The sequence below is a fragment of the Triturus cristatus genome, chromosome 3_1 (genome assembly GCF_964204655.1).
Source record: "Triturus cristatus chromosome 3_1, aTriCri1.1, whole genome shotgun sequence".
Lineage (NCBI taxonomy): Eukaryota > Metazoa > Chordata > Amphibia > Caudata > Salamandridae > Triturus > Triturus cristatus.
In genome coordinates this window covers 522887849-522913389 of record NC_140583.1, presented here as the reverse complement: position 1 = coordinate 522913389, position 25541 = coordinate 522887849, and the positions used below count along the sequence as shown (strand labels likewise).

At 44.5% G+C, this 25541-nt stretch overlaps 1 long non-coding RNA gene across 3 annotated transcripts in view; it reads right to left on the bottom strand.

The window, feature by feature from the left end:
- LOC146860532 (uncharacterized) overlaps nucleotides 1–23476 on the bottom strand; it is a 38071-nt gene extending 14595 nt beyond the window's left edge. For 2 of the 3 annotated variants that reach the window (XR_014979158.1, XR_014979160.1), the window contains exon 1: nucleotides 23381–23476. This is a non-coding gene — a long non-coding RNA (uncharacterized LOC146860532). Of the gene's footprint in view, nucleotides 1–11075; nucleotides 11151–23380 lie in introns of all 3 variants that reach the window. The other variant, XR_014979159.1, reaches the window with a different exon arrangement.
- Between the last annotated feature and the right edge of the window lie 2065 nt (nucleotides 23477–25541).

Sequence of the window (25541 nt, the reverse complement as noted above, 5' to 3'; positions counted from 1 at the left end):
GAATATCATCCTTCGAATGATTTTCCATAGCCAAATAGGCCATTTGCCCCATAATAATATGCCTCTTGTCCAAAACAACTTCCTCCTGTAATTCTAGTTGACACCAAAATGTGGCTATACAGGCAAAAACAACTATGTATTTCAAAGAAATCCTTACCACCGAGGAAAGTCTTTCAATACTGTTTGGATGACATCATAAGGGAGGGCAGCGTGACGATTAAGAAGTTAAGTTAAAGATGTTGTTGATTTCAGATCACATATCACAGCCACTTGTGCTAATGGGAAATGTCTAGTTAGAGTGAGTACCATTGTAAAAATTAGATAGGCCAGTTAAGAGGTTGTTCTCCTTTGCATTAGTCGCACAGTTTTGACCCAGCCGGTGTTTGGAGAACCAGTATGTATCTGTCTCTACACACAGTTCTGTACCCTTAGCCGCTCCAGAATGCTTTCATGGCAACAGTACTAAATTTGCAGCCATTATGAGTCAATGTCAACCACGTTTCCGATGCAAACTTCAGGCGTTCTCCAATGACGCTGCTAAAGTAGTGTTTATAATCTCTTATTTGGGAGGTGTATCAGCTAAATGGCCAATTCCTTTAATCAAAACAAACAATCCCCTTTTGTACAACTATTCATCTATTATGGCTACTATGATTAAGTTATTTGCAAAACATGTTTTTATCCAAGCAATTGACAATGAGTTATTAAACCTATGACAAGGTTCTAAGGCTTGCTGACTTATATTACAAGTTTTAATCGACTAGTAATGGAAACGTGCTGGAAGGAAGTGAAAAGAACATCCTTATTCTATTGAGAGATGACCTTAAAGAGTCCCTCTCGTACAGAGTTGATCTGCCCAACGATTGTGCAGAATTTATTGATCTTGTGGTTAAGCTAGTTCACCGATTGGGCAAGTGAAAGGGTGACCAATCTCCCAGTGACACAAGAGTAATTGTTCTCAACACTAGGCCTGGGTGGTAAATTCCGTTCATCTCGCGGAATTTGAGGAATTTAGGTAATTTCGCGTTCCACGGAGAACGCGGAATGGCCAAAAATTCTGCGATCCACTGAATTTTTTGCTTGTTCAAGCTTTCAAAATGCGTGTTTGCGAGATATTTCTCCCTGAGCACGCAAACATCGTGCGAACAAGAAAAAAGCATTGCGAACAGGCGGAACAAGCAATTCCACATGTTTGCTGAACTTTTGCGTGCTTGCGGAGACTTTTTACTGTTTCGCTGAGCTTTGTGTAGCGCGACTACGCAAGTTCCGCCCACCCGTACTCAAACCGAGAAGAAGGAATCAGACAGTAAGCCTTTTGATAAAGAACCTATGCAGATAGTTGGTATAAGAAGTCAACTATCTAATGAGGAAAAGTGACGTTGCCGCAAATTAAGCGTATGCCTTAATTGTGGCAAAGCTGGTTATTTCGTTAGGAAATGTTCAGCAAAACCAAAAATGTCTAAGGCTGTCGCTAGTCTAGAAGTCAATCAAGAACAAGTAAAAGTAAGGCTCTCGACCAGAAGAGAGATTGCCTCATCATCATAATCAATACAGATCTCACAATATCTGACCAATGTAGGAAAACAAATTCTGCGGCATCTGACTATCTGAGTCACAGTAATCTTATCCCCACAGTGGAGGCACATAATATCCATACTTATTGACACAGGGGCCACAGACAAATTCTTTGATCTGACCGTAGCTCCCAAGCTTGGGCTCACAAATGTTCCCAAAGAAAAACCTAAGACTGTGCGAGCAGTAGATTGTTTAAAGTTGTCTTCTGGACTAATTTGTTTTCAGACAGGGGCTCTAACCTTAGTGTGTTAATGGGCATACTGAACGACTTGTCTTTGACCTAATGGACACTACCACCTTTGGGGTAATTATGGGAGTGCCTTGCTAGAACACCATAATCTAAAAATCGATTAGGTACACTGCAAATTGTAACCTTGGATTCACCATTCCGCACTACAATCTGCTACCAAGAGGCTCCAGAGGTGGGAATACCTTTGCATTGTGCCTTGGTCCAAGGAACAGAAAACCTTAAACTACCCAAAGAATGCTAAGACTTTCAAGATATTTTTGACCCTGTGAAAGCCACCCAACTGTGCCCACATACAGCATTTGATTGCTGCATAGATCTCCTCCCTGGAGCTATGCTACCCTGCAGTAGAGTTTACGCATCGACAGAAGCTGAAACTCAATATCTACGGAAATATCTGGATGAACTGCAAGAGGAAGGTTTTATTTGCCACTCCACGTCGCATGTGTCTTCCCCACTCTTCTTTGTACCCAAGAAGAAGGGTGAGGCTTGTGTGGATTATAAGGCGGTCAATAAGGTTACTATTAAGAACCACTATTCTCTACTGTTCATTCCGGTACTACTTAATCAGGTGAAAAATTCCACCATTCACACAAAACTAGATTTATGGGGAGCTTACCACTTAATCCATGTATGGGACGGTGATGAATGGACAAATGCCTTTAGGGCTAAGTTAGGACTGTTTGAGTATACTGTTATGCCCTTCGGGCCAATGTAATTCTCCAGCAGCTTTGCAATATTTCATTATCGAGGTCTTGAGGGAGTTTTTGGATGTTTGTGCAATTGTCTACATAGACAACATTCTGATTTACTCAAATTCAGGACAAAAGCATGTACAGCATGTATGCGTCATCTCGCAGTGCCTTAGTAAAAACGCTTTCTTCGCTAAATTAGACAAATGTTCCTTCCATGTACAGTCAGAGGAGTTTCTGGGGTATCATTTATATCTGACAGACAACACTATGGACTCCAAAAAGGTAGAATCCTTATCGTTTATTTTTTTATAGGTACACCATCTGCTGGTACCATTCATCAGACTGGTGTGAGTGCCTGCTGCAGTGTTGCTATTGAGTAGACGAGCCACAGCATCTTTGACTCAACACGCTCTCTCCATACTAACTCCTTTCCACCTTGGATTTGCCACCACAGCAGTGTCTCCTCCTGCAAACCAAGGGCAAGTCTCAGGAGAATTCGGGAACTAGTGTCATCACCCCATTGGAATCATCTGAGATCCAGGTAGGTGGCTTATGTCACCAACCCAACACAAGAGTCATAGAAGCAATAGGCCTTCTCCATTTTTGTCTCTCTCACATCTCAACCCACCTTCCCTTTGTAACCAACTGCCAGCTCTCCGTTGTACTACCTGAGTTGAGAGCTGTATTCAAAGGGCATGGACGGTCTGCCATCACCCTTGTGGAACACCTCGTCTTCAGGTGAGTGGTTTTCTGACAGAAAACCAAGCAACAATAAATAGATTCCACCTGAGCAATAGATTCGCCAGACTAATTAGATGCACATGACCTGGTGTGAGAAGTTGGCCTGATATATGCTGTCCACTAGTTATAGTGGGTACCTTGTATCAGTCCAAACAACCCCTTATGGTGATAGGTTAAAGACAACCTTTATTGAAAGCTATCCTAGTGGTAGCTATGGAGAGCAGCCTTCAGGCTAAGTCTTGAAGGAATGTAAAGCAGCTTGTTTTACCAGTCTATAATCTCTTGAATTACCAAATGAAAGGACAACCACACCTGGTATATATTTAAAATATATGTATTTAAGATAAAACACACCCCTCTAGTCTCTTTATGAGGCTAGAGTTCGAAGTACTTAAGTTACACGTCAGTATTCAACAGTAAAAGCACAAATACACGTTTGGGCCCTAGGGGCGTACCAAACCATATACCAATAAAATGGTATAAGAACCACAACTGAACTAGACACAAGGCCTAGAGCCTTTAGAAGTGCTTGGACCACAAGGAACCACCCAAGGTAGTGACACAGGGGACCCACGGGGGACGCGTGCAGTGTGAGAACACAGCCGCAAATCGCCGTTAACTTCTATGGGAAAAGTCGCGGTTGAAATTTAAGGACACTTAGCTGATGGCTACGAATGAACTCTTTTGGACTAAGAGGTGTCTAGGGCCAACACCCATGGAAGCACTGGAGTACTCGAGTTACCTCACCCAGGGAAGCCGGGTGCATAGGTGTCAAATGGTGTCGGGTCACGTCGCTGTTTTCAATGGAAGCTGCTCAAGAAGTGCTGCTGCCGTGAAGAGGAGAAGTGTCTGGAGAGATCCAAGCCTAGATCTAGGATGGAAGGAACCTGAAAGCAGAGGGGACAGAGTCTGGGTCACTTACCAGTGACCAGGGGCACAATAGTCTAATGCCCACAGATGTTGGGTGCTTCAGGTAAGTTGACGGGTGTCTTGACTCTTCAGCCACGAGTTCCAGGAGGCGTCGATGACAACCAGGAGCTGGATTTGAGCTGTCCCACAAAGTCTGTCGAGTGCTGCGATGTTGGAGACCAGATTGGACCCAACAAGCCTTGGCAACGCCAAGTCACTTGGAAACAGAGAAAGGACGTCGGTGCAGACCAGCAAGGTCTGGGGGACTCACCCAGCAAGGGTAAGTTGGGGCACGTCTGGAGCAACCAGGAAAGCCCAATCAGAAGAGGAGTCACCTTCGTGAGGACCCACTAGCCAACGGGCTAGCGATCGCCAAGGAACCTCGAGCGGTCGCACTTGAAACCGGCTCACGGGTCACTTGTAGAGTGGAGGCCAGAGATCTTCGATTCAGGAGGTGCTCAAGGCTGGGGCTAATCTGAGCCCAAAGCACAACTTCGAGGAAGACCAGGAAGATGATGGATCAGCAAAAGATCACGGTGACCAAGGGTCATGGTTCCACGTCGCCCACGATAGCCACGGGCCTCAGCTTTGCTGTGGACTCAGGGTAGCCTCAGGGAAGTCTGGAAATCTACCTCTGGGGATGCAGAGACTCCAGCGTCCGGCGGGAGCTTCAGACTTGCAGACCGGACAGTTGCTTCTTTGGTGCCTGCCAAGCAGGGGAGCACCCCTTGACCCCAAGGGAGATTTCTTCAGTCTTCTAGTTGAAATAGAACGTCGAAGGTCCAGGATATATGTTGCAGAGTTTTGTCCAGGGTAATCTAAAGTCTCAAGGACTGGGTTCCCATACTTATACAAAGTTTGGGGGTTGGGCATACTCTAGGAACCCACCTATGGGAGAGTTTGGAAAGAGGGGTGGTTACACCCATTTCCTTTGTCCAGTTTCGCGTAGCCCCTGCAACCGGTTTGAACTGGACTATGAACAGGGACACCAAGTGTGCCCCCTGTGCAGGACTTCAAAGCACCAGAGAGTGCTCCTGCCCAGCCCCAATACACATCTGCCTGTCTGGGGAGGTGGTTACACCTCCCTGGGACAGTAACCTACTGTCCAGGCCTCCCCTGCCAGAGTTTCGGTCAGACCAGTGTCTGTGGCAGTGGCATCCATTTTGTGATGCCTGGGCTTTTAGAAAGTCTTTACCGGGTGGACCAGTGTGAACATATCTCTCCATCTAGAAGGGTGGAATGCTACCCCCGCCGCCAGAACTGGTGGGGGGGTAGTATGTAGTATTCCAAAGCGTTTGACACCAAACACGACATGTTTCCGTGCAGCCAGTCCAAAGTTAGCATTTACCGCGACGCTATAATGCACTTAAGAGTATATGGTCAGGCTGCACGACAAACAGCATCAGAGGAGGTACTCCGAACGCTGCAGAGGGGCTCTGCTCATGCAGGGGCACCCTCTCACATAAAAACCAAGCACTCTGCCTTCAGGATTGTTAATGTCTGCCATAGGAATGACTTATAGGTTGTATATGTGTGTGCAATGGTAGTGATATAGGTAGCCTATACCACAGTAAGGGGTGCAAGCACCACCTTACCCAGGCAGCAGTAGCAGACCTGTGGTGTCATTTTGGAGTGCTTCCCAGGGGTGGCATAATACATGCTTCAGCCCCTGGTAGTCCTCTGAGGTACCTATGCCCTAGGTACATAGTATACCATATACTAGGGGCTTATAAGGCACTCCAGAATCCAATTAGAGATGTACCTAATGTACATGGAAACCATTTTAGAAAGGAAGCATCTAGGCTGGGGTCTTGATTAGCAGGGCCACAACCAGACTAAGGTCAAAACACAGTGAAACACCAGCAAAAAGTGGGGGTGCCCATGTGAAGCAGATCCTACTCTCCTACACCTGGCTCAGGTCCTGACAGAAGATCCCTCCCCGCAGAGTTGTAGAATTGGCTAGGGCCCTAAATAGCATTCACACTGAGCTTCAGACCTTACAGAAAGAAAATGCAGAATTGGGAAATTAATTACAATGTTATAAATCTAGATACAATCCCTGGTGTGGGTTTGGTCTGAAAAATGTTATGCCTGTTCTCCAGCCCCCAAAGATTTGGTGAAGGATTTGTTAAAAGTTCTCCTTCCCCAGCCCACTGGCTATCCAGCCTTTAAATATTACTGTCACAACACCCACCCCATCCCCTTGGCTTCTTTAGAACATTTTTAAAGAGAGAATTCCAAACATCATGTAATTATTCAATATCTATGACAATTTCTCTGCAGACCTGGGGGCTTATTTACCAGCCCAGTGCATTGCCGGAAGGTCACTTTTTTATTACGTTTCAGCGGTGCACTGGGCGTACCCATATCTATGAGACTACGTAAAGCCACCCTGCATGGCTTTTCATGACCTTGTAGATATGGTGTGAGGCAATGTAGCACAAGTCTCTGCAGTGCCTCATACTGAGATAGGAAGGCATGCCATGGGTGTTATGGTGGGTGTTTCCACATGACACCCATGGCATTTGACACATTGCCAGATTTACAACATGCTGAAAACCTGGGAATGGGTCAAAAGCCTACGCCTCCCCAGGGGTGGTGTAAGGGTTGTTTTTTTGTGGGGAAGCGCCCCTTACCCCCACAAAAACAACCTGATTTCAACACAGACACCCTTGCACCCCTGCATTGGCACTAGGAAGCCATTTGTGTGCCTGCGCAGCAAAAGACGACAGGAATGTACCACATCTCATAGATACGGTACATTCCTGCCCTTTCCTGTTGATGTAGGGCAGCGCAGCAGGAAGGCTTGCAGTGCTGCCCTATGCCAAAATATTGTAAATTAGTCCCCAAGTGCTTTACCGAATGGTGCAGCTAAAGCCACATTTGTTATCTCTTACTTGGGAGGGACAGCAGCTATTTTGGTCTATCCCTCAAATTAATAGCAATGACCCTATCCGGTATGATTTTAGGAAATTCAAGGAAACCATGTTGTTTGCAAAATAGGTTTTTGCTGAAACCAGCAACAATGATCCTCAAACAAGGATCTACGGACTTTTTAACCTATGTCACCATCTTCAATTGGTAGCCAAAACCCAGTAGCCAAAAGTATAAAAGGGGTTCACTATTTTAATAGGTGTTTTAAAATGACCTGAAAGACTCCCTGTCCCATGTAGTAGACATCCTGGAAGACTGTTCTGAGTTCAAAGATCTTGTAATGAAGCATGATCGCCAGTTGGTGAACAAAGGGATGACCTTTCTCCAGGAGATAATCGACTCATGTGCTTCAAAGCCCCCATGAAAGAATTAGACAGCAAAAGCTCAGACGTTGAACCCATGCAAAAGTGGGGAGTTAGAAGCCCACTGACTGCAGAAGGAACAGAATGCAGACAAAAATTAAAGCTGTGCCTGCATTATGGCAAATCTAGTCACTTTGCTCGAGACTGTATGAGCAAACCTAAGGGATCAAAAAATGGTAGCAGCTGCCTCCAGAGGTTCTGATTAGGAAACTCAGGAAAACTATTAATCTCGACAAGTGAAAAGTCCAACTTGCTGAGAGGTGTGAAAGTACTGGTCTCCCTATATCGAGTAATGACGTGTTGTAAAATCCCTCGCCATTTAACAATCGCAGCTACAATAATAAAAAGTACCACAAATGTTAATAAATTCGGGGGCAACAGGAATCTTTTTAGATCTATCCGTTCCACAACAATTAGGGTTCGAGCAAGTACCAAAGAAAGAACTTGAACCCATGCATGCTGTAGACTGTTCTGAGTCGTTGTTAACATTGATTCGGTGTCACATTAAACCCATAGTAATGGTTTGAAAAATGGGCACAATGAAGAGTTAATCTTTGAACTCAGATAACCCCAGGATAGATTGTGATTTTTTGAAAAGTGACTTTGGACTCACCACTTGTATGACCTCCTGTGACCAGGAAATCCTGAAACTATCAGTTGTGCTTCCACATTGGGGTATGATCTAACAAGATTACCAAAGAATACTACAAACTCACAAATGTGTTTGATGCACTAAGGGCTACTCAATGTTACCCTTGTTAGTCTTTCAACTGCAGGACTGATCTATTCCGCGGGGCAATACTTTCCTGCAGTAAGACTTATGCATTGACAAAACCAGAAATTCAAGAATTATTTGGAAGAGATCTTTAACATATGGTTTAGTCAGCATTCTACCTCGCCTGTGTCACCCCCTCTGTTTTTTTGTCCCCAAATGATCAGTGATTCAAGCATCTGTATAGATCATAGAGAGGTTAACAAAGCTACTATTAAAAACTAGCATCCCTTCCCTTTTATATGCCATGTGTTACGGTTGTCTCAACTATCACGCTTGTTTCACTTTTCATATTTAATAACAAGCCTCGCCTCGTTTTGTCTGACTGTTTTTTGTTTTTTTTAATGTTTTTATGTTATTATTATTTTTTCACAAACTGACTCACTTTTATGTCTTTGGATACAGGAATGTATTCCACTGTATATTGTCTTGAGCTTGCGATACCTAAAAATAAGTTGGAAAAAATCTTACTATCTGGCTGGATAGTAACTATATATAATTGATTCTGTTCTATATTTATTTCTCTTGGTCTATCTACTCCCGACAAGGACCACTGTCCTCGATAATAGTTGATACCCAAGGTCCTTGCTTACCTATTTGGGTCCCCTTCTTTTTGTTAAAACCAGTCTTACTCCAAGCAGACCGGGATCAGCCCTTTTACGTAGAAGCAGAGGCCTCATAAGAGGCATTAGGAGGAGTGATAGCCCAAAGAGAATTAAATACAGGACATTTCCGTCCTATTGCCTCCTACTCTATGAAGCTTCTCCAAGACGAACAAAACTACACTGTGGTCGAGAGGGAACTTATAGCCATTAAGCTGGTATTCACCACTTGCAGGCACTACCTAATGGGAGCTAAACACACCGAAACAATTTACTCTTATTCCACTTACAGTTCCTAAGCTCAGTTAAAGACTTGACCCCAAGACAGATGCACTGGTTGCTGCTTTTTCCTGAGTTTGATTTCATCATTATGTACCGGCCTGGAACAAAACAAGCTAAGGCAGATGCATTTCACTGACCCGTCTACACCATGCAAACAATCCCTCTACTGTTGCAAGGCCCTAGAAATCATTTCCCAAAAGAAAACTGGAAATATCTGTGAGAGAGAGGGGTTCTTGAAGAATGTTAAGAGGGAACTCCAGGGATATAATGTTACCAAATGGGTACAGAGTGAAAGTCACAGGTCTCAGGACATTTTTTCATTCATGACAATAGAATACATGTACCTTCTCAGGAGTTAGTGTACAAGGTTCTCTATTGGAATCATGACACACCTCAGAAAACATTGGAGAACTGCCAAAGGAACAACTAGTGGGAAACAATGCAAGCACACTTCTCTGGTGGGATTTTTACAACCATTGCCTGTTCCCCCGCTGTGCCCAGGTGCACAATTAGCCTAGATTTCATCACAGATTTGTTGACCTCCAATAAAATAACGACTATTTTTGTAATTGTAGATTCTTTTTCAAAAATTGCTCACGTTATTTCTTTAACCATTGTCCTCTGCTATGGAATTAAGCAAGATCTTTATTCAACAAATTGTGCGACTACATGAAGTGCCTTCAAAAATGATATACGCCAGGGGCACCAGTTTATGTCTAACTTTTGGCGTGTTCTTTGCGCTTCTCTGGACATTGAGATCGGATTATTGTCTACCTCTCACCCTCAAAATAATGGGCAGAAGGAACAAACAAATCAATCCATTGAACAAATATTGCTTTGTATCATGGCCACCCTGACCAGTCAATGGGACAAAGGCATTCCTTAAGCCGAGCATGCTTATACAAAACAGTGCGCAATCAGCAACCAGCTAGTCACCATTCATTTGTGTAACTGGGATCCAAACCAGGGCCCAGCCTCTGGAGAATCCAAAAGAAATACCTTTCGTAGCATCTGTGGCTGAACACATTAGGAAAGTACGAGGAATCCACAGGAAAGTAGTTTTACACCTTGAACAGTCCAAACACAAAATGAAAGTGAAAGCTTACAAGCACTGTTTACCAGAACTTCAATATCAGCATTAGATCTTGCCTGGTTATTCATAGGTCGCTGTGCTGGACCATTCCCTATCGTACAGATAGTAAGTCCAGTTTCTGCTAAATTAGAACTTCCACCAGATTACAAGATACACCCAGTATTCCACATCTCCCTCCTCAAGACCTATAAACCAACAGCACGGGTAGGAAAATCACCACCTTCCATTCATGTGCAGAATCATCTGTAATAGAAAGCTGCTAAAATATTAGACCTCAAACGCATGAATAATCATTTGTATGACCTCATAGACTGGAAGGGTTTTGGCCCTGAGGATAGGTCCTGGGACCCTGCCTCTCCTGTCCATGCCCGTTGCCTTGTGCACTGATTTCATGCCTTGTTCCCTGCCAGGATCCATCCTGTTGGGCGGGCTTTTGGGATGGAGGACTGTTATGGCAACTGCTCAAACAGGGTTTACTTATTGCATTATGGAGGATCTTGCCACTACTCTCAGTTTTTCATTGCATATGTAAACCCACTCCCTTGGCTTCCCTTTTGCCCATAGCCCCCCACCTTCTCCTCCCGCCAATGTGAATCACTCCTGATAGCCCTCGCCACATTCTGTTGGCTAATCTGTAGTTTACCTCCTACTTTCGTACTTGGGATTTATCGGGTCCAGGCCACCATGGCCATTACCCTTCCAGTGTGTATCAAATGCCCAAACTAGCCAAGCTTGAATGCTTGCGAGATTTAAGCCATTTTGACAGATGTGCATCTATACATACCATGACCTGTCTTTCCTGTGTGCTTAGCTTTGTCAATCTCTCTTGAACATACTGTTTGAAGCCGCTATGGATCACTTACCGTTGCTTCCACCTGGGAGTTTTCTTGACTCAGCCAGGAATACTCACCCTCACCACTTGGAATCTATCCCTTATCCTGAGTTGAACACAAAAAGGAAGAAAAGAGAATTTAAAAGAGACTTTTATGAAAAAGGTAGAACAGTGGATATATTTGCGCATGCGCACCATTATGACTTTTGATGTAGGTTAACACACTTGTGTAAAACTCTAGAGTGCTTTGTTCTGCCGGAACCCAAGCATATAAAAGACAGTGACACCTAGTAAAAGCACCTCGAAGAGAGGCTTAACATTGTTTTCTTGCAAACAATCGGTTTAACCCACCATCAAAAGAGATGACACAAATCCTGTATATAGTACATTGAGAGAGATATTTGGAGTTAAAGAGTAGCTGAAAATGTCTCTGGCTAAGTAAATTGATACGTTTGTCATAGCAATATTCTTGGTGTCATCCAAGCTGGAGCAAATTGGAAATCCCGGGCACATCAGCCAAGAGACTTATGTGTCCCCCAAAGTAATTAAAGACTAGATAGGCTAATGAACCTAATACAAGAGTCTCTTTAACATCCCAACCCCTTCCCTTCGGAAGCAACTGCCTGCTCACAGACTTACTATCTTAGTTGAGAGGTGTATTCAAAGGGGTGGGTGGGCTACCATTGCCCATGCCGAACATCTGTACTTCAGGTGAATGGTTTTTCAACAACAATTTCAGACAATCTACACTAAATATGCAGTTCACCATATGAACTGAGGCTGATTTCAGTTGTGTTCATGTTATCATTCTACAGTGCTTTCAGGATTGGTGAACTGTTGGGAATTCTAAGCAGGACCAAGCTGGTGGTTTACAATGACAAGTAGTTCACATTTATCATGGCAGGTTGGTCATTAGACTAACGAAGTCCAAAACAGACCAACTCTGTAAAACCCTCATCGAACTGCATACTGCTCCACTAGTACAGTTTGCCCGCTAGCACATATGAAAGACTACTTGGCCCTGCAAAACAATTTGGGTCTATTTGCTCTGTTTATTCCCCCAAAGGTGAGTGGCTTTCGCGCTATCAGTTCTTTGTTTTTTTTGTTGCCACATCCCTTAAAGCTTGGGGGTTAACGTATCCAATCTCTCCTTCCACTCTTTTAGAATAGGAGATTGTATTGTACTGTATTTGCATTTATTTAGTGCTTACTACCTATGGCGAGTCATAAAAGCACTTTTTTAGCGAATAGCACGTTACTCCGGACCCCAAAAAGGATTAGGGGTGAATAAGTATAGTGAATATGAAATTAATTTGAGCGGTGGATATGTTAGTCTGTTATATGGATTGAGAAGGATAGTGGAAGGATAAAAGAGAAAAAGGTTTGCATTTATTTCACGCTTGCTACCCCTGACGAGGTATTGAAGCACTTTTAGGCGAGTAGCATGCTTCTCCGGAACCAGAAAAGGATTAGTGATGAAATTGTCTAGGGAAATATGAAATTCATTTCAGCAGCATACATATTAGGCTGTAATTTGGATCGAAAAGGATAGTGGAGGGATGGAAAAGGAAAGTTTGCATTTATATAGCGCTTGCTTCCCTAATGAGGTGTTTTAGTACTTTTTGGCAAGTCGCAGGCTACTCTGGAACCCAAAATGGATCGGTGGTGAATTAGTGTAGGGAAATTTTAAATTAATTTGATTTGAGCTGTTGACATGTTAGTACGTTATTTAGATAGTAAAAGGAATATCTGAGGGATAGAAGAAAGAAGGGTCTAGAAAGTTTTTTTGGTTTTTTGAGTTCATAGCAGTAGGAGGGGGTTTGGGTTGAGTAAATACCAGGTGGAGGGGGAAAGGCAGACGGAAGGGCTTAGAAACACATGTTTGGGAGATCTGAATAGTAAAAGAGGTATGAGGTGATGCAAAAAGGGGTAGAGGAGGGAAGAGACTAAAAAGGGTTATTTTGAGGATCATAGTAGTTGTATGGGGTTTGGATGAATGAGAGAGTGAAGGTAGAGGATATATTGAGGTATAGGATGAGAAATAGAGTAGTGCATTGGGAAGAGTAGTTTAATGAGGTGTGAGATGAGTCAGAGAGTTGAGGTAGAGGATATACTGAGAGCAGTATAGGGTGAGAAATAGGATAGTGCATTTGAAAGAGTAGTGGAATGAGGTTTGTGATGAGCCAGAGTGGAGGTAGACGATATATTGCAAGAGATATAGGGTGAGATATTGGGTAGTGCATTGGATATGCTGAATTAGAAACAAAGTAATAAATATGAAGATATATAAGTACATGGAATGTATATCATAAGTACATGGAAGGCATAAATGTATAAGGTAATATATGTACATTAAAGTTGCATTTAATAAACTCAAACTTTCAAGCGTTGCTGTACTTTAAATTAATGTATATATACAACTGAAGCACAACCTGGGCACAATGAAGGGGAAAGGAGGAGGTGAAGCTACAGGAAGAAACTGTTCTCAAGAGGAGGATACTGGGAAAACCAATGGAAAGAGTAAGTGTCCCAAATACATAAAACTAGTAAATAATATGCCCAAGACCTCCCAACACTTATGAAAGTGCAGATAATTATAGTCAGAATGGTAGGAGGCCCTAAAACATTCCTTGGAAGTAGCAATCATGTGTAATTTTAGATTAATTCAGTGAAATAATTTACACAGGGCATGCTACCACAGACGTAAACTTCATAAATTGTAATTAGCACATGTATAAAAGTGAAAAGAGTGGTATATGATAGACGAGGGTGCCCAAAACATTTTCAGCAAGTTCCAGGACTATGGAGAAGACATGTGGGACTTTCTGAAGTACAATAAACCGCGGAAAATAATGCTAGGTTGGGGGAAGAAAGGGGGAGTAAGGACAAAGAAAAATATTTTGGAGAAATAAAGGAATGTCGGTGTGTTTAAATATTTTATGTTTGATGAGGCAAGAAGATGATTACATGCAACATTTGCTACAGAAGCAGGCCTTACTCAGCAGGAAATCAAGCATATGGGGTGTTGGTCACCCCCTTTTTAGGTCTCGCCTAGGCAGTGCGCATGCGTTGCTCTAGGAGGGCCTGTAGCCATCGGTCTTCACTTTTCAAGCACTTCACTCGTGCTTGTGGCGGCATCCACCTTGCAGGAGCGAGCAGCGGCGCGCCACAAGCACGAGTGCAGTGCTTGAAAAGTGAAGACTGCTCTCCCAATCGTGCGAGCGAGCACTGCTCGCGGGCTCCATTTCTCTCATTTAAAAAAAAAAAAAAACACAGGTGGACCAACCATCTCGAACTCGATTTTTTTCAATCAGAATTCAAGTGTTTTCACATTAAAGTAGGAATAAGTAACCAAGACCAATTTGCTCATGATACTTGCAATCTTAGGTTTTGAATAACGAAGTAAAACTACATGCACCGGCTTGTACCGAAACACCAATTGTTCTCTTCACACCCCACATGGAACACGCCGAGAGTTGCCCTTCTCTGGCTCTTCTTTGATTCTATCCACTTTAAGAAAGGTGACGCCCGTCCATTCCTCACCACAAGTAGATACATTCCTGCCTGAACATATCCCTGAGCTCCAAGGAGCAGTAAATTAAATTAACTTTTTTACTTTCCCAGCCGGCGACGGTTCTCAAAACTAGGCTTGCAGTGGGAAAGATCGACTCAATGACCCCTGTTGGTAGGCACGGAGAGATTAAGTGATTTGCCTAGAATAACAGGTTGGTGAGCCGACCCCGAGGCTCAAACCTGGTTCTACAGCTCCCAAGATGGCAGTTCTAGTACTAAGGCCATGGCTTGCTCTTTGGCTGTTCTTTACATGATATCTGTAGTTTTGGTTTTCGCCTTATCAATGCAGGGGTACAATTTTAAGGTACCACGAGGAAAAAAGAAAAACAGAAGGCTAGCAGAGCTGCTCACAACTCTGTTAAACGAAGTGGGATCTCTGCATGGTGTATGGAAGTGGGAAGATGGGGAGGTCGTTTTGTTAGGTTTCGCGTGGCCAGCGCATGCGCGGTCTCTTTGTTTTACTGTTAGTGGGCTTAGACCCCTCCCATTACTTACAATTGGTGGGCTTTTCAAAGCCAATCTTGAGTGCTTGCTTTCTGCTGTTCACTTCTATGGTCTGCACTTCCCTCTTCTTGCATGCGATCCTCACCTAGAGCATGGCCCAAGTACTTGTGTCCTTCCACTGCTCGCACTTTTTGGAGCTATTTTTCTTATTGTTGAGACATTCTTCAGAGTGCATCTTTTGTAGCTGTCTCTGTCATCTGCAGGTTGCTTCCTGTCATTGCCTGTGCCAGCTTGTTAGGTCTCGCCTAGGCAGCGCGCATGCGCTGCACTAGGAGGGCCTTTATCCAGCGGTCTTCACTTTTCAAGCACTGCACTCATGCTTGTGACGGCATCCACCTTGCGGGAGTGAGCAGCGGCGCGCCACAAGCACGAGTGTAGTGCTTGTAAAGTGAAGGCTGCTCTTCCAAGTGCGCACGCACCACTCGCGGGCTCCATTTCCATCCTCCCACACCCACACACCCCGTCAGCCCGCACATAACCAGCTCTTCAAGCGATGCTTCACCCACTCAGCCACCGAGGCCTCTGCTTCAATTGCTGCCTTCAAAAGAACACCCTTCGGAGCGCATTTCTCTTTTCAGTGCCCTCCCGATGCACCCGGTTCAGATCACAGTGCAATCCAGCGGGACCGACACGCCGAAGAGATTTACGGTCTAAGGGCAGTATTTTTGTTGCCTGGACTCAGTCACACAGTTGTACAATCAGTGAAGTGGGCATTTCATCATCACTGAAAGCGCTGGCCTGAAAATGTTGTGTGCCAATAGAGTGACATGAGATGCTCTCAAATACCACTGGGGATCGATCTGTCTGTCTGTTTCGCTCTCCCTTTCTCTTTCTCTGTCGCTCCCTTTCTCTGTTTCATTCCCTCCCTCACCCTCACCACACAAATTCCGTTCTCACTCCCTCTTCCCCACATCGTCCACCGCCTGTAACATCTGCACACGCTTCTGAATCGCAGACACACGTGATCATCTGGCTGACCACCAGTGTCTCACATAATCTACACTCGACAGCATACTTGTGACCGTTTCTTTCATTGTTCAGTTGCTGCTCATGTCTCGCAGCTAAGTATTAACACTGCCCACGTCTTGTGTCCAGAGGCTGGGGTCAAAGGCCCTCCTTTGACCCCCCATCACACTGCCAGGTAGGTAAACATGACCCTGCAATAAACTGCACTGATTTCATCAGCAGATTGTGGTGCGCGCGCAGAGTCAACAACACACCCCTCTCCTGACAACGCCCCCTCCAGCGTGCCCCTGCCCAGCTGTCCGGGTCCACGCCCAACGCCGTGTAATCATAGAGGGGAACCCGTAGCTGAGCCGACTCAGCCTTTCATCCTTCCTAGGTGGATACAGCTGCCATTACCTACTTCCTAGGTGGTACAGTGCTCGCACGCAGGACACAATTTGTTTGGTAATGCTTGTGACTGTACCGTGCAGCACCGACTGCTGAGTAAGTAAACTAGTATTTGGTTTGAATGGCATTGATGGAAATGCAGAGGGAGAGGTTAAGAGAGAAAAGCAGATGCTTTGTGCTTTGATGACTTGATGTGGCTTACTCCTGACTCAGGCAATGCTGGGAAACTACATCTGCCCCCAGGTGACCACGAGCACACCAGCAACCCACCCCCTGAACCGCGTGCGCCACCACACCTCTAGCCTTTTGCCACTGTCTCACAAAAGGTGTTTAGTGCTTTTGTGTGGATTATCATGTTTTTTTCATTTATTTATTTTGATTTCAAACATGTCTGCTGTCTACATTGACATGGCTAAACACTTATAAGGTCCCAAAGGCTAGACCTATTGGTTATGCCAGTGCTTGTTTTTAAAGCTACATACACTCTAAACTGGTATAGGAATGCCTTCCAAGGTCCTGGAGGTCATCGTCATTCCTTTGTGTAGAAGGCAGCATGCAAAGAACCTGTTGCATTAGCTTTGTAGGCATACACCAGTAGCACTGAGGAATGCCTTCTTCAAATGGTGAGGAGTAGGAGGTCTCTAGATCCCACAGCTGTGAGAGATGGTCGAAGAGAGGCAGGGTTGTGTGGATCTGCAGTTCTCAGACCTTATCATCATGTATCTGGGTGGTCACGACCTGGTAAAACTAAGGCAAATGCAAGTGATGGTATCTGTCTTGAAGGAATTAGGTCAGTCATTACCAGACTTTTTCATAGCATGATCCCACATGATACCTCCACAAATCTGGGACACATGACTTAAACTGTGTCCTAGGACTGGTCAATTTGGTTTTATTTCCCATAAAGTAATAAGAAGGGAACACATGTTCCGTCAATATGAGGTGCATTTTTCAGATCTGGAAACTGGCCTCTTCATTGAAAGCATATGGGCATTAACTGGATGCTTTTTTGTTAGGGGGGTGCAGAAATGACCTCATTGACCTCATCATCTTTTGGATGAGATAGCAGCATACAACAGTTAATAATTTCAAGGACAGATGTACTCTCAATCAATTACTTTTTGGGACAGCACTGTGGTGACGTGCTGCACGCCTTATCTTGGAAGGGCATTCACACTGGTTTGGGGGCATAAGCTCATACTTTACCAGTGTAGGGCATGGGGTTGTAGCTCCTGATCTCACATTGTGTGGCTTCCTTTTGACAGCCTGGTGTTGGGAGGTGCAGGACCATGGTAAGTGCTCAGTGGTACAGAGAGTTGGGACCGCCCCTCAGGGACAGGTTTCACGTATGTGGCCCAAGAAGCATGAAGGAAATTTAAGACTTGAGTGTTATGCCATTTCCAAGGAATACCTCAATGTAAAGACATTATTATCAATCATCTTTAATCAAACTGTCACTTTTTTACTAGGGTTTGCTTTGTTGATTATTAACAAGCAAGACTGTATTGTGTGATTTTGTTTCCCTTTTGGAAGAATTCAGTATGTATGAAGAGTGTTATGTTTATCACTTGTTGCAAGAATGAACATGGCCTGTTTACCAACTGCAAAAGTTTAGAGTGCTGACTTGCCATTGATTAGGTTGAGTTTGATTGGGGTGGGATCCGGACTGGGGGCCTCTAGGGCCTATGAATAGAATGTACCCCCATAAGGGTTATCCGTTCCCCTGCCCTGCTCTCGCAACTCTTTGGCCTGAGGCATGGGAGGCTGTTGGCAGTACAGACAACACTTCCCGTTGGTGATGTCACTGTAGCACACAACTGTGCGATACCGCCCACCCAGTCCTTTATTCTTGAGGTAGTTGATGTTTCACAAGGTGTGGCCAGGATAACGGCACACAATAGTAAATGATTTCATGGACAGATGTACTCCACATCAATTAATTTTTAGGACATCCCTGAAGTAAAGGGCAGCAATCCTTATTATGCAAGGGCATTCACACCAGGTTGGGGACATACAGGGTTGGATTGGGATTAGAAATCAGCCCAAGCACGCTATAAAAAAGTGGCCCACGTTTCCATATTGCCTTTCTGCAAAACACTGCTTCTGCAAAGTTTTATAAACACCTGAAAACAAGTGAAGACACTTCTGCTCAGGCCCCCTGCCCCCGCTCAGTATGCACATATTAATTGGCCGGCCCAGGGAGAGAAAGGGAGTGACACCTCTGCCCGTTGATAAAAGGGAAGTAATGAACGCCCATCTGCCTCCAAAAAGGCCACTCAGGGCCCCACTGGGCCGCTGGCGACATCTGAACATACCAGAAACCAGCCACTCAGGGCCCCCCAGATTGACATAAAAGCAGCCCACAGATGGAACTTTGACACAGGCCCTTGGCCATTGCCTGAGTGCTCGCCTTAGCAATCCGACCCTGGGGACATAGACTCACAGTTTACCAGTGTAGGGCATGGGCTTATAGCCCTGGTCTCACATTGTGTGGCCCCTTTTGACAGACTGTTGTTGTGGGTGAGGGACCATGGCAGGTGTCCAGAGGTTCAGAGAGTTGGGACCGAATTTCAGGGATACAGTGGGTGCCCGTGTGGTCAGATTAGAATGAAGGGAATTTTAGACCTGAGTGCCATTTAATTTCCAAGAAGTGCCTCAATGTAAATTAATATATACATCCATCATCATTATTCCGACTGTCAATTTTTAGACAGGTGTGCTTTGATGATTATTACCGAAAAATTGAGTGTAATATATGATTTTGTTACCATGGTTGAATTTAAACAGTGTCAGTATGTCTTATGAACGTTATGCATATGAGTTGTAGAAATAACATGACTGGTTTACCCAGAACAAAATGTTTTACTTTCATTGATTCGGTTGAGTTGGAGGGGGTGGGATCCAGACTGGGGGTCTCTAAGGCACATGCAAGTCAGCAAGCGCCGAAAAATTCTAAAATAATAACATATAAACTGAGGAATTCTCAGAAGCAAAGGAAAACATAGCAGCATTAGGACTGTGACATGTTTTGTACTAGATATTCTTCTGCCCTTCCTAAGAACAATACCTGTTAAAACAAGAAAGAGAGGAGACTGTCCCTTTAACCCCTCTCTTCTAAATTAAAATAATTATACAAATATCTATTCAATATAAATAATGAATAACTCCAAATAAGCCAATATAGAATATGCAAGACCAGAGTGTTGTTCATAAAAGATCATGCTCTGCAGTCAGTGCAGCGCCATATTTTCTGATTCATTTTAGATAAGTGTCAGTGATTCAAACTTGAATATTCAAACGAGATAACTGAATGTGGTGCAGTCTAAGGGAACATCGTACGTCACATTTATTAAACTATAATTTCCAAAAGTGAAAAAGCTTCTCAAATGTATATAAATGTTTCTTCTTTAAAAAATTTGAGCACGGTAGCAATTTAATTTCAGTTAATCTGGCAAGGGCCTGCTCTTTCATGCCTTTATTAAGTGTTGTCAAGGCGATAACCTCAGCAAGACAGTCATATTTAATTAACCCTTGAGTGACAATGCTGCTGCAAGCGCCAGTGTGAAATGACAGGGAGAACCCGTCGAGCACGATTGAGTGTTAACCCAGCCCACTCAGATACATTAAACATAATTGTTCGCTTTTTACCGCGAACAGTCGGTCCTACTCTTAATCGTTGCTGTTGGGGGAGGGGCTTTCCGTTCCCTGCTAGGGTTTCTCTTCCGCCTCTCGCGCGCTCTTCTTTCTCTTGGCGTGCGGCAGTATCCAAGCAATGTCTTTTCAAAGGGCTGCGCCAGGTCTCCGGCAAACAAGCAGACTCGAAGCAATGAGCTGTCACTTAGTGGATTTAGAGGCGTTTTAATGTTCAGTGGTGACACAACCGCGAGGTAGATCATGAACACTTTCTTGGAGACTCTTTTACACACATCAGCGGACGGTTTAATAGTTTTTCCCAGCCCTCCCTTTACTTTGACCAGTCCCAACAAAGATGGGGAGTATACAAAAGCATCTTCAAAAGTAAACAAGGATTGGCATAGCCAATATGTCTCGCTTTTGGGACCTTATAAGTATTTAGTTATGCAACTGTTGCATGACTAAACATTTATAAGGTCCCAAAGGTGAGACCTATTGGCTATGCCAATGCTTGTTTATCCAGAGTGCACGCGCAGTCACCAGGGATGCCATCTTGTGCACAGCTAGTCATGCTCACCGCCGGTGCCACACCTCGCCAGCTGGCCCTGCTGCTCGCCATCTGCGCCTTTGCCATCCAAGGTAAGAGGTTTACTTCTTTCGGTGAAATAAGGGTGTTGGCCAGTGCCCAGGGAAGCAGATATGCCCTCCAGTGGCTACGTTCAGATCCAGCTAAAGGGACACTTGGCTAGCTGGACACTCCGTGGACCTGGGCATCCAGTGCACGGATCTGTATTTGACATAATTTTTACAGTTTAGTTGCCGTTTCGGAACGCTCAGCCTTTCATCCTTCTGAGGATGGTAAAATGAGTAGTGCCGTGCAAGTGTGCATGTTAGGCTAAAATATGCTAAAGTAGTTAATTTGAGATGCGGTGCGTTGCAAGGATGATGCCCAAGGTATAGGTTGAGATGTGTGCCAGTGTTAGGTTGAAATGCGCTCCAGTAGTTAATTTGATATGTGGTGCGTTGCAGGGATGATGCCCAGGGTCTAGGTTGAGATGTGTGCCAGTGTTAGGTGAAATGCGCTGTAGTTAATTTGAGATGTGGTGCATTGCAGGGACGATGTCCAGGGTCTAGGTTGAGATGTGTGCCAGTGTAAGGTTGAAATACGCTCCAGAGGTTAAAGTGTGACATGGCCCAGTGCACAGGTTAACATGTAGTCGACTGGGAGTTGCTGCAGTGGTTATGTTGAGGTGTACAGATGTTCTTTAGTGGCCCAGATAAGAGATGTTCAGTGGTTGAGAGGCAGCGTGGACTAGTGGCACCATTGGGGGTGATCACTTCAGTGAGGGGTTTGACACGGTGTGTACCTGTGCTCCAATGGTTGCCTTCGGGTGAACGTTAGTGGTTTCATTGACATTAAGTCCTGTGGCTAAACTGGGAAGCTGTGAAGTCGTTAAATTTAGGTGTGGTATAATAGATATAATGAGAAGTGATGTAGTGGATACGATTATATGTGGTGCCGTGGCAAGGAGTATGTGTGGTGTAGTCGAAAGGGTGATTAAATGTGGTATAGTCCAGTGTCGTGTGCACGGTACATCACACCACCATTTAAAACGTGCATTCACATGGTGTACGTCTACCTGCTCCACACGCCTGCCTGCCTAAATCACCAGGGACTTCTGCTCCCACCAAGCCACTGCCAACAGACAGCGCGTGGCTAGGTCTCTGCCACCTTTTACTCACGTGACAGGAGAGGGTCTGAGTGCTGTGTGCTCCAGCAGAGGTGGGTATCCACGTTTGGGGTGCAGCAGTGGGTGTCCACGCTTGGGGTGCGGCGATGGTTGCGGGGGCTGTGGCAGCCGGGCGGTGATATCTTGTGCATCAGGGCTTTTATCTCACGAGCAGAGACTGAATGCTCCCAGGATCCAGTCAGAAGCCAGGCCTTCCTTGCAGGCTTTCTTCTTCCATGTAATCCTCCCTCTGAGGGAAAGTAGTGTTTACTGAAATAAAGGCACATTTTGCCAGAAATATGATGCTAAGCCTCTTAACTTTAATGGCCCAGAAATTGTCGGACTAAGAAGGTAAACAGACTTAGCGTTTAAGACGGAGAAAGTCAATTGTCCATAGGTCGGACCTCCGGTTGCCGCAGCCGGAGAGCAGGCCTCAGACGGCCGCTCTATTTCCCCTCACAGGCTCCTGTTGGCTTTTGGCTTTCTTGGTATGAAACTGATATATCTAGCGACCACTCTAAGGGTGTCTGGTTACTGGGAGAAAACTGAGTGTTTCAGAGGATGGGAACTGTAAGGCATCAGAGCGCCTGAGTGAAATGGAGAGATATACTAACAGAGGACAAGAACACGAGCATGGGAGGGAGAGACAGACAAGCATTGAAAGCGTGCGTCATCGCGATCTCTCTGAAAGTGATCGCGATCACTTTCGCTTTCAGAGCGATCGCGATGACTCGCGCTTTCAATGCTTGTTTAGAAATGCCAATGCTGAGCACCTGTAGGACCCGCCCCACTTTAAAGCCCTGCGTATGACAATATGAACGAAGCATGTGAACAGATACAAATACTATACCTCTGTAGAAAGTATGCATGTTTACCTGCTAATAAATACAAATCATAATTTTCTCCCGGGTGCTTAACATGCCCTGAATCTCTGCTTTAAAAACAGACTTCTCAATGAAACACTATGGCTGCAGATCATACTTTCTGTCACCAACCTGAGCTCACGTCCACAAATGCTGCAATCCTAACAGCAGCCCGCCACACGTTAAACCACTGGTTTAATAATCTCCCTGCCAATAGGCTACTTAGGGTCTCTCTTAAGCAGTGGACGCACAGGTTGTTGTTGGTTATTCGGGAGGTAAGCGCAGCTGACTTACGGCTTGACACCATCTATGCTGGAGGGCATTTCTCCTGTTGCCACAGTAAAAATATTTATCATTTCACCCAACAAGCCATGCAATGAGGTTTTATTGCGCCCAAACCGCAGAGGCTTTGAGGAGGAAATCGGATAATCAACAGCACTTCCCAGTAGACGGCCTGGTGGTGCCCTTTGCTTACCGGACGACGTACGGTTCATTAGTGTGCAAACTCGCACATAAAAACCTGCAACGAGCAAATCTGTTGAGATAACACAAAACCCATTCTAGAAATGTTCTCACTCCTGACAAACTCATTACATTGGTACTATTTATAAGATTAATTGAAAAAGAAGGCCCGTGGAACACCACTTCCTTTAAGAGCGAGCTACGACGGGTATAAATACCTCTACAGCAATGCAGCGTTCCATGCTCTTGCGGATGAGGAAAATTACTCTGCCGTCACTGACCCGGAAGAGGAAAGTCCCTTTCGCCTCTCACCACCAGAAAAAACAAAGTAATTAAATTGGTAATATCGTGGCTTAATAAATGAAGAGCATTGACAGAGAAATGAGTCCCAAACAATTAAAGTACGTCTTTGGACAGATGCTGTAAATAAAAGATGAATATTATAGATAGAGCTTTATTTTCGATATGTATTGCAAATTGCATGGCATTTTTGCAGCATTCTTTCCAGATTCTTGAATCGCTTCATGCGGTCTATTGAGAGGATTCACCGTAAAAGCGACCACTACATTTGCTTCCGCGCCTAAAATGTAGGTGGACCCGCTACAAATGGAGAAATTATGGAGCTGGGATGGCATGCCTGCAGGTCCGTCTAGAGTGGACGGCAGGTTGGATTTTATTTTGTAGCGCATTTAAGCTTTCGCATAGTTATCGGTGTCAAACATACAGTATTGAATGATTTACATTCACAGTCCTCTATATGTACCTTATTTGTTTTTATGAACGTTAATTTAAATATAGAGGGCAGGACCTCTGACCTCCTGGTCAGTGACCCATCTCTCCGCCCGTGCCGCTGCCCTTTCTGCCTCGCTCTAGGTAGGGATTTGAGAAGGGTGTCTGGTTACTGGGAGAAAACTGAGTGTTTCCGAGGATGGGAACTGTAAGGCATCAGAGCGCCAGAGTGAAATGGAGAGATATACTGCAGCACAACCCTCCCTCTCCGTCCGTCCACATGGCTCTGCTGAGAGGCAGACTGGAGTCAGCTGACTGACAGAGAGTACATGAAAGTCTCCAGTTACAGGCACAGGCTACAGCGTGAACAAGAAGGGCTGGGCAAGAAGGGAGGGGGGAATGTGAGGAGCCAGAATACAAGTGAGAAAAAGAGGAGGAGAAGGAAGATGCAATCAGAGCATCAAAGGGCTGGGTGAGAAGGGAGGGGGGAATGCAAGGAGCAGCTGTGCACGTGCACGCCATTGTGCACTCAAGCTCTAGGCCAGCAAAACCATGTGGGTAGCACTTTTGAAAACCCACTTACAAAATGTCTCAAAGAGACAGCTTTTGCTGTCTCAGCGAGACCTAAAAATGATAGTTGAGACACTTCTTTTAATGCGTCATCATCTTTAGTGATGGGAACCTACACCGAAAGCGGAAGTGGTTTATGTACTCTGGTCTCATAGACTCAGTTCCACTCTTCTAGACCCAAGCTTTTAGATTCGATAACTTTGCATTTCTAACTTTGTTTTCAATTCAATTCAATAATTCTTTATTCGACCAAACAGGCCATAAAAGAAACCAGAGAAATACAACATTGCACAACAGACTAAAACAACATCATTAAAAAGAGAGGACCACAATTCAGACATTGACATAATCAAAGATCAGTGATGCAAAAAGATACTTCGTCAATAAATATTGGCAAACAGAAATAAATACATAAGCTACTCATGAAAATAATTAAGCGTGCAAATTATCAATGTTCAACCCCTTTGAAACAAGAGTAAAAACAAGAAACAGATAAAAAATAATCACACTAATCGGGAGTACCAAACATGATAGAAGAATGTATCACAACCTTGAATAATAAAGGAGTCCTCCAACGTTCTCCTGGCTCTGATAGCAGCTTTTAGAAAAGAGCATGTTCTAAAACAGATGATTGAGGCATTTAGCAATTGCAAGTGCTATAGCGCTTCGTTTTACCTGCGATAACCAGGACTTTTTAACAGAGGATTGAGAAAGTGCGTTTGTGCATGTTTATAACAGGCACAAAAAACATATCATGTAACAGGGATTGTTCAGAGAGGATGTCACAAGGGCAAAATGACGCAAAACTCTCAAAATTAAAATAAGAGGCTACAAAACACTAAAGGCGCATACAGTATTTGACCTGAACCAAAAAAGCAGAGATCGCTCCTAATGAGTTAGTTCAGGGCCAATATAAACAAGCATTGGCATAGCCTATAGGCCCCGCCTTTGGGACCTTATAAGTGTTTAGCCATGAAGTATATTATCCTGGGTGCTGTGCTGCCAGGGATTGAAGAGCTATACAATTACTACACACTAAGGGCCAGATGTACAACCATTTTTCCTGTCGCAAACGGGAGA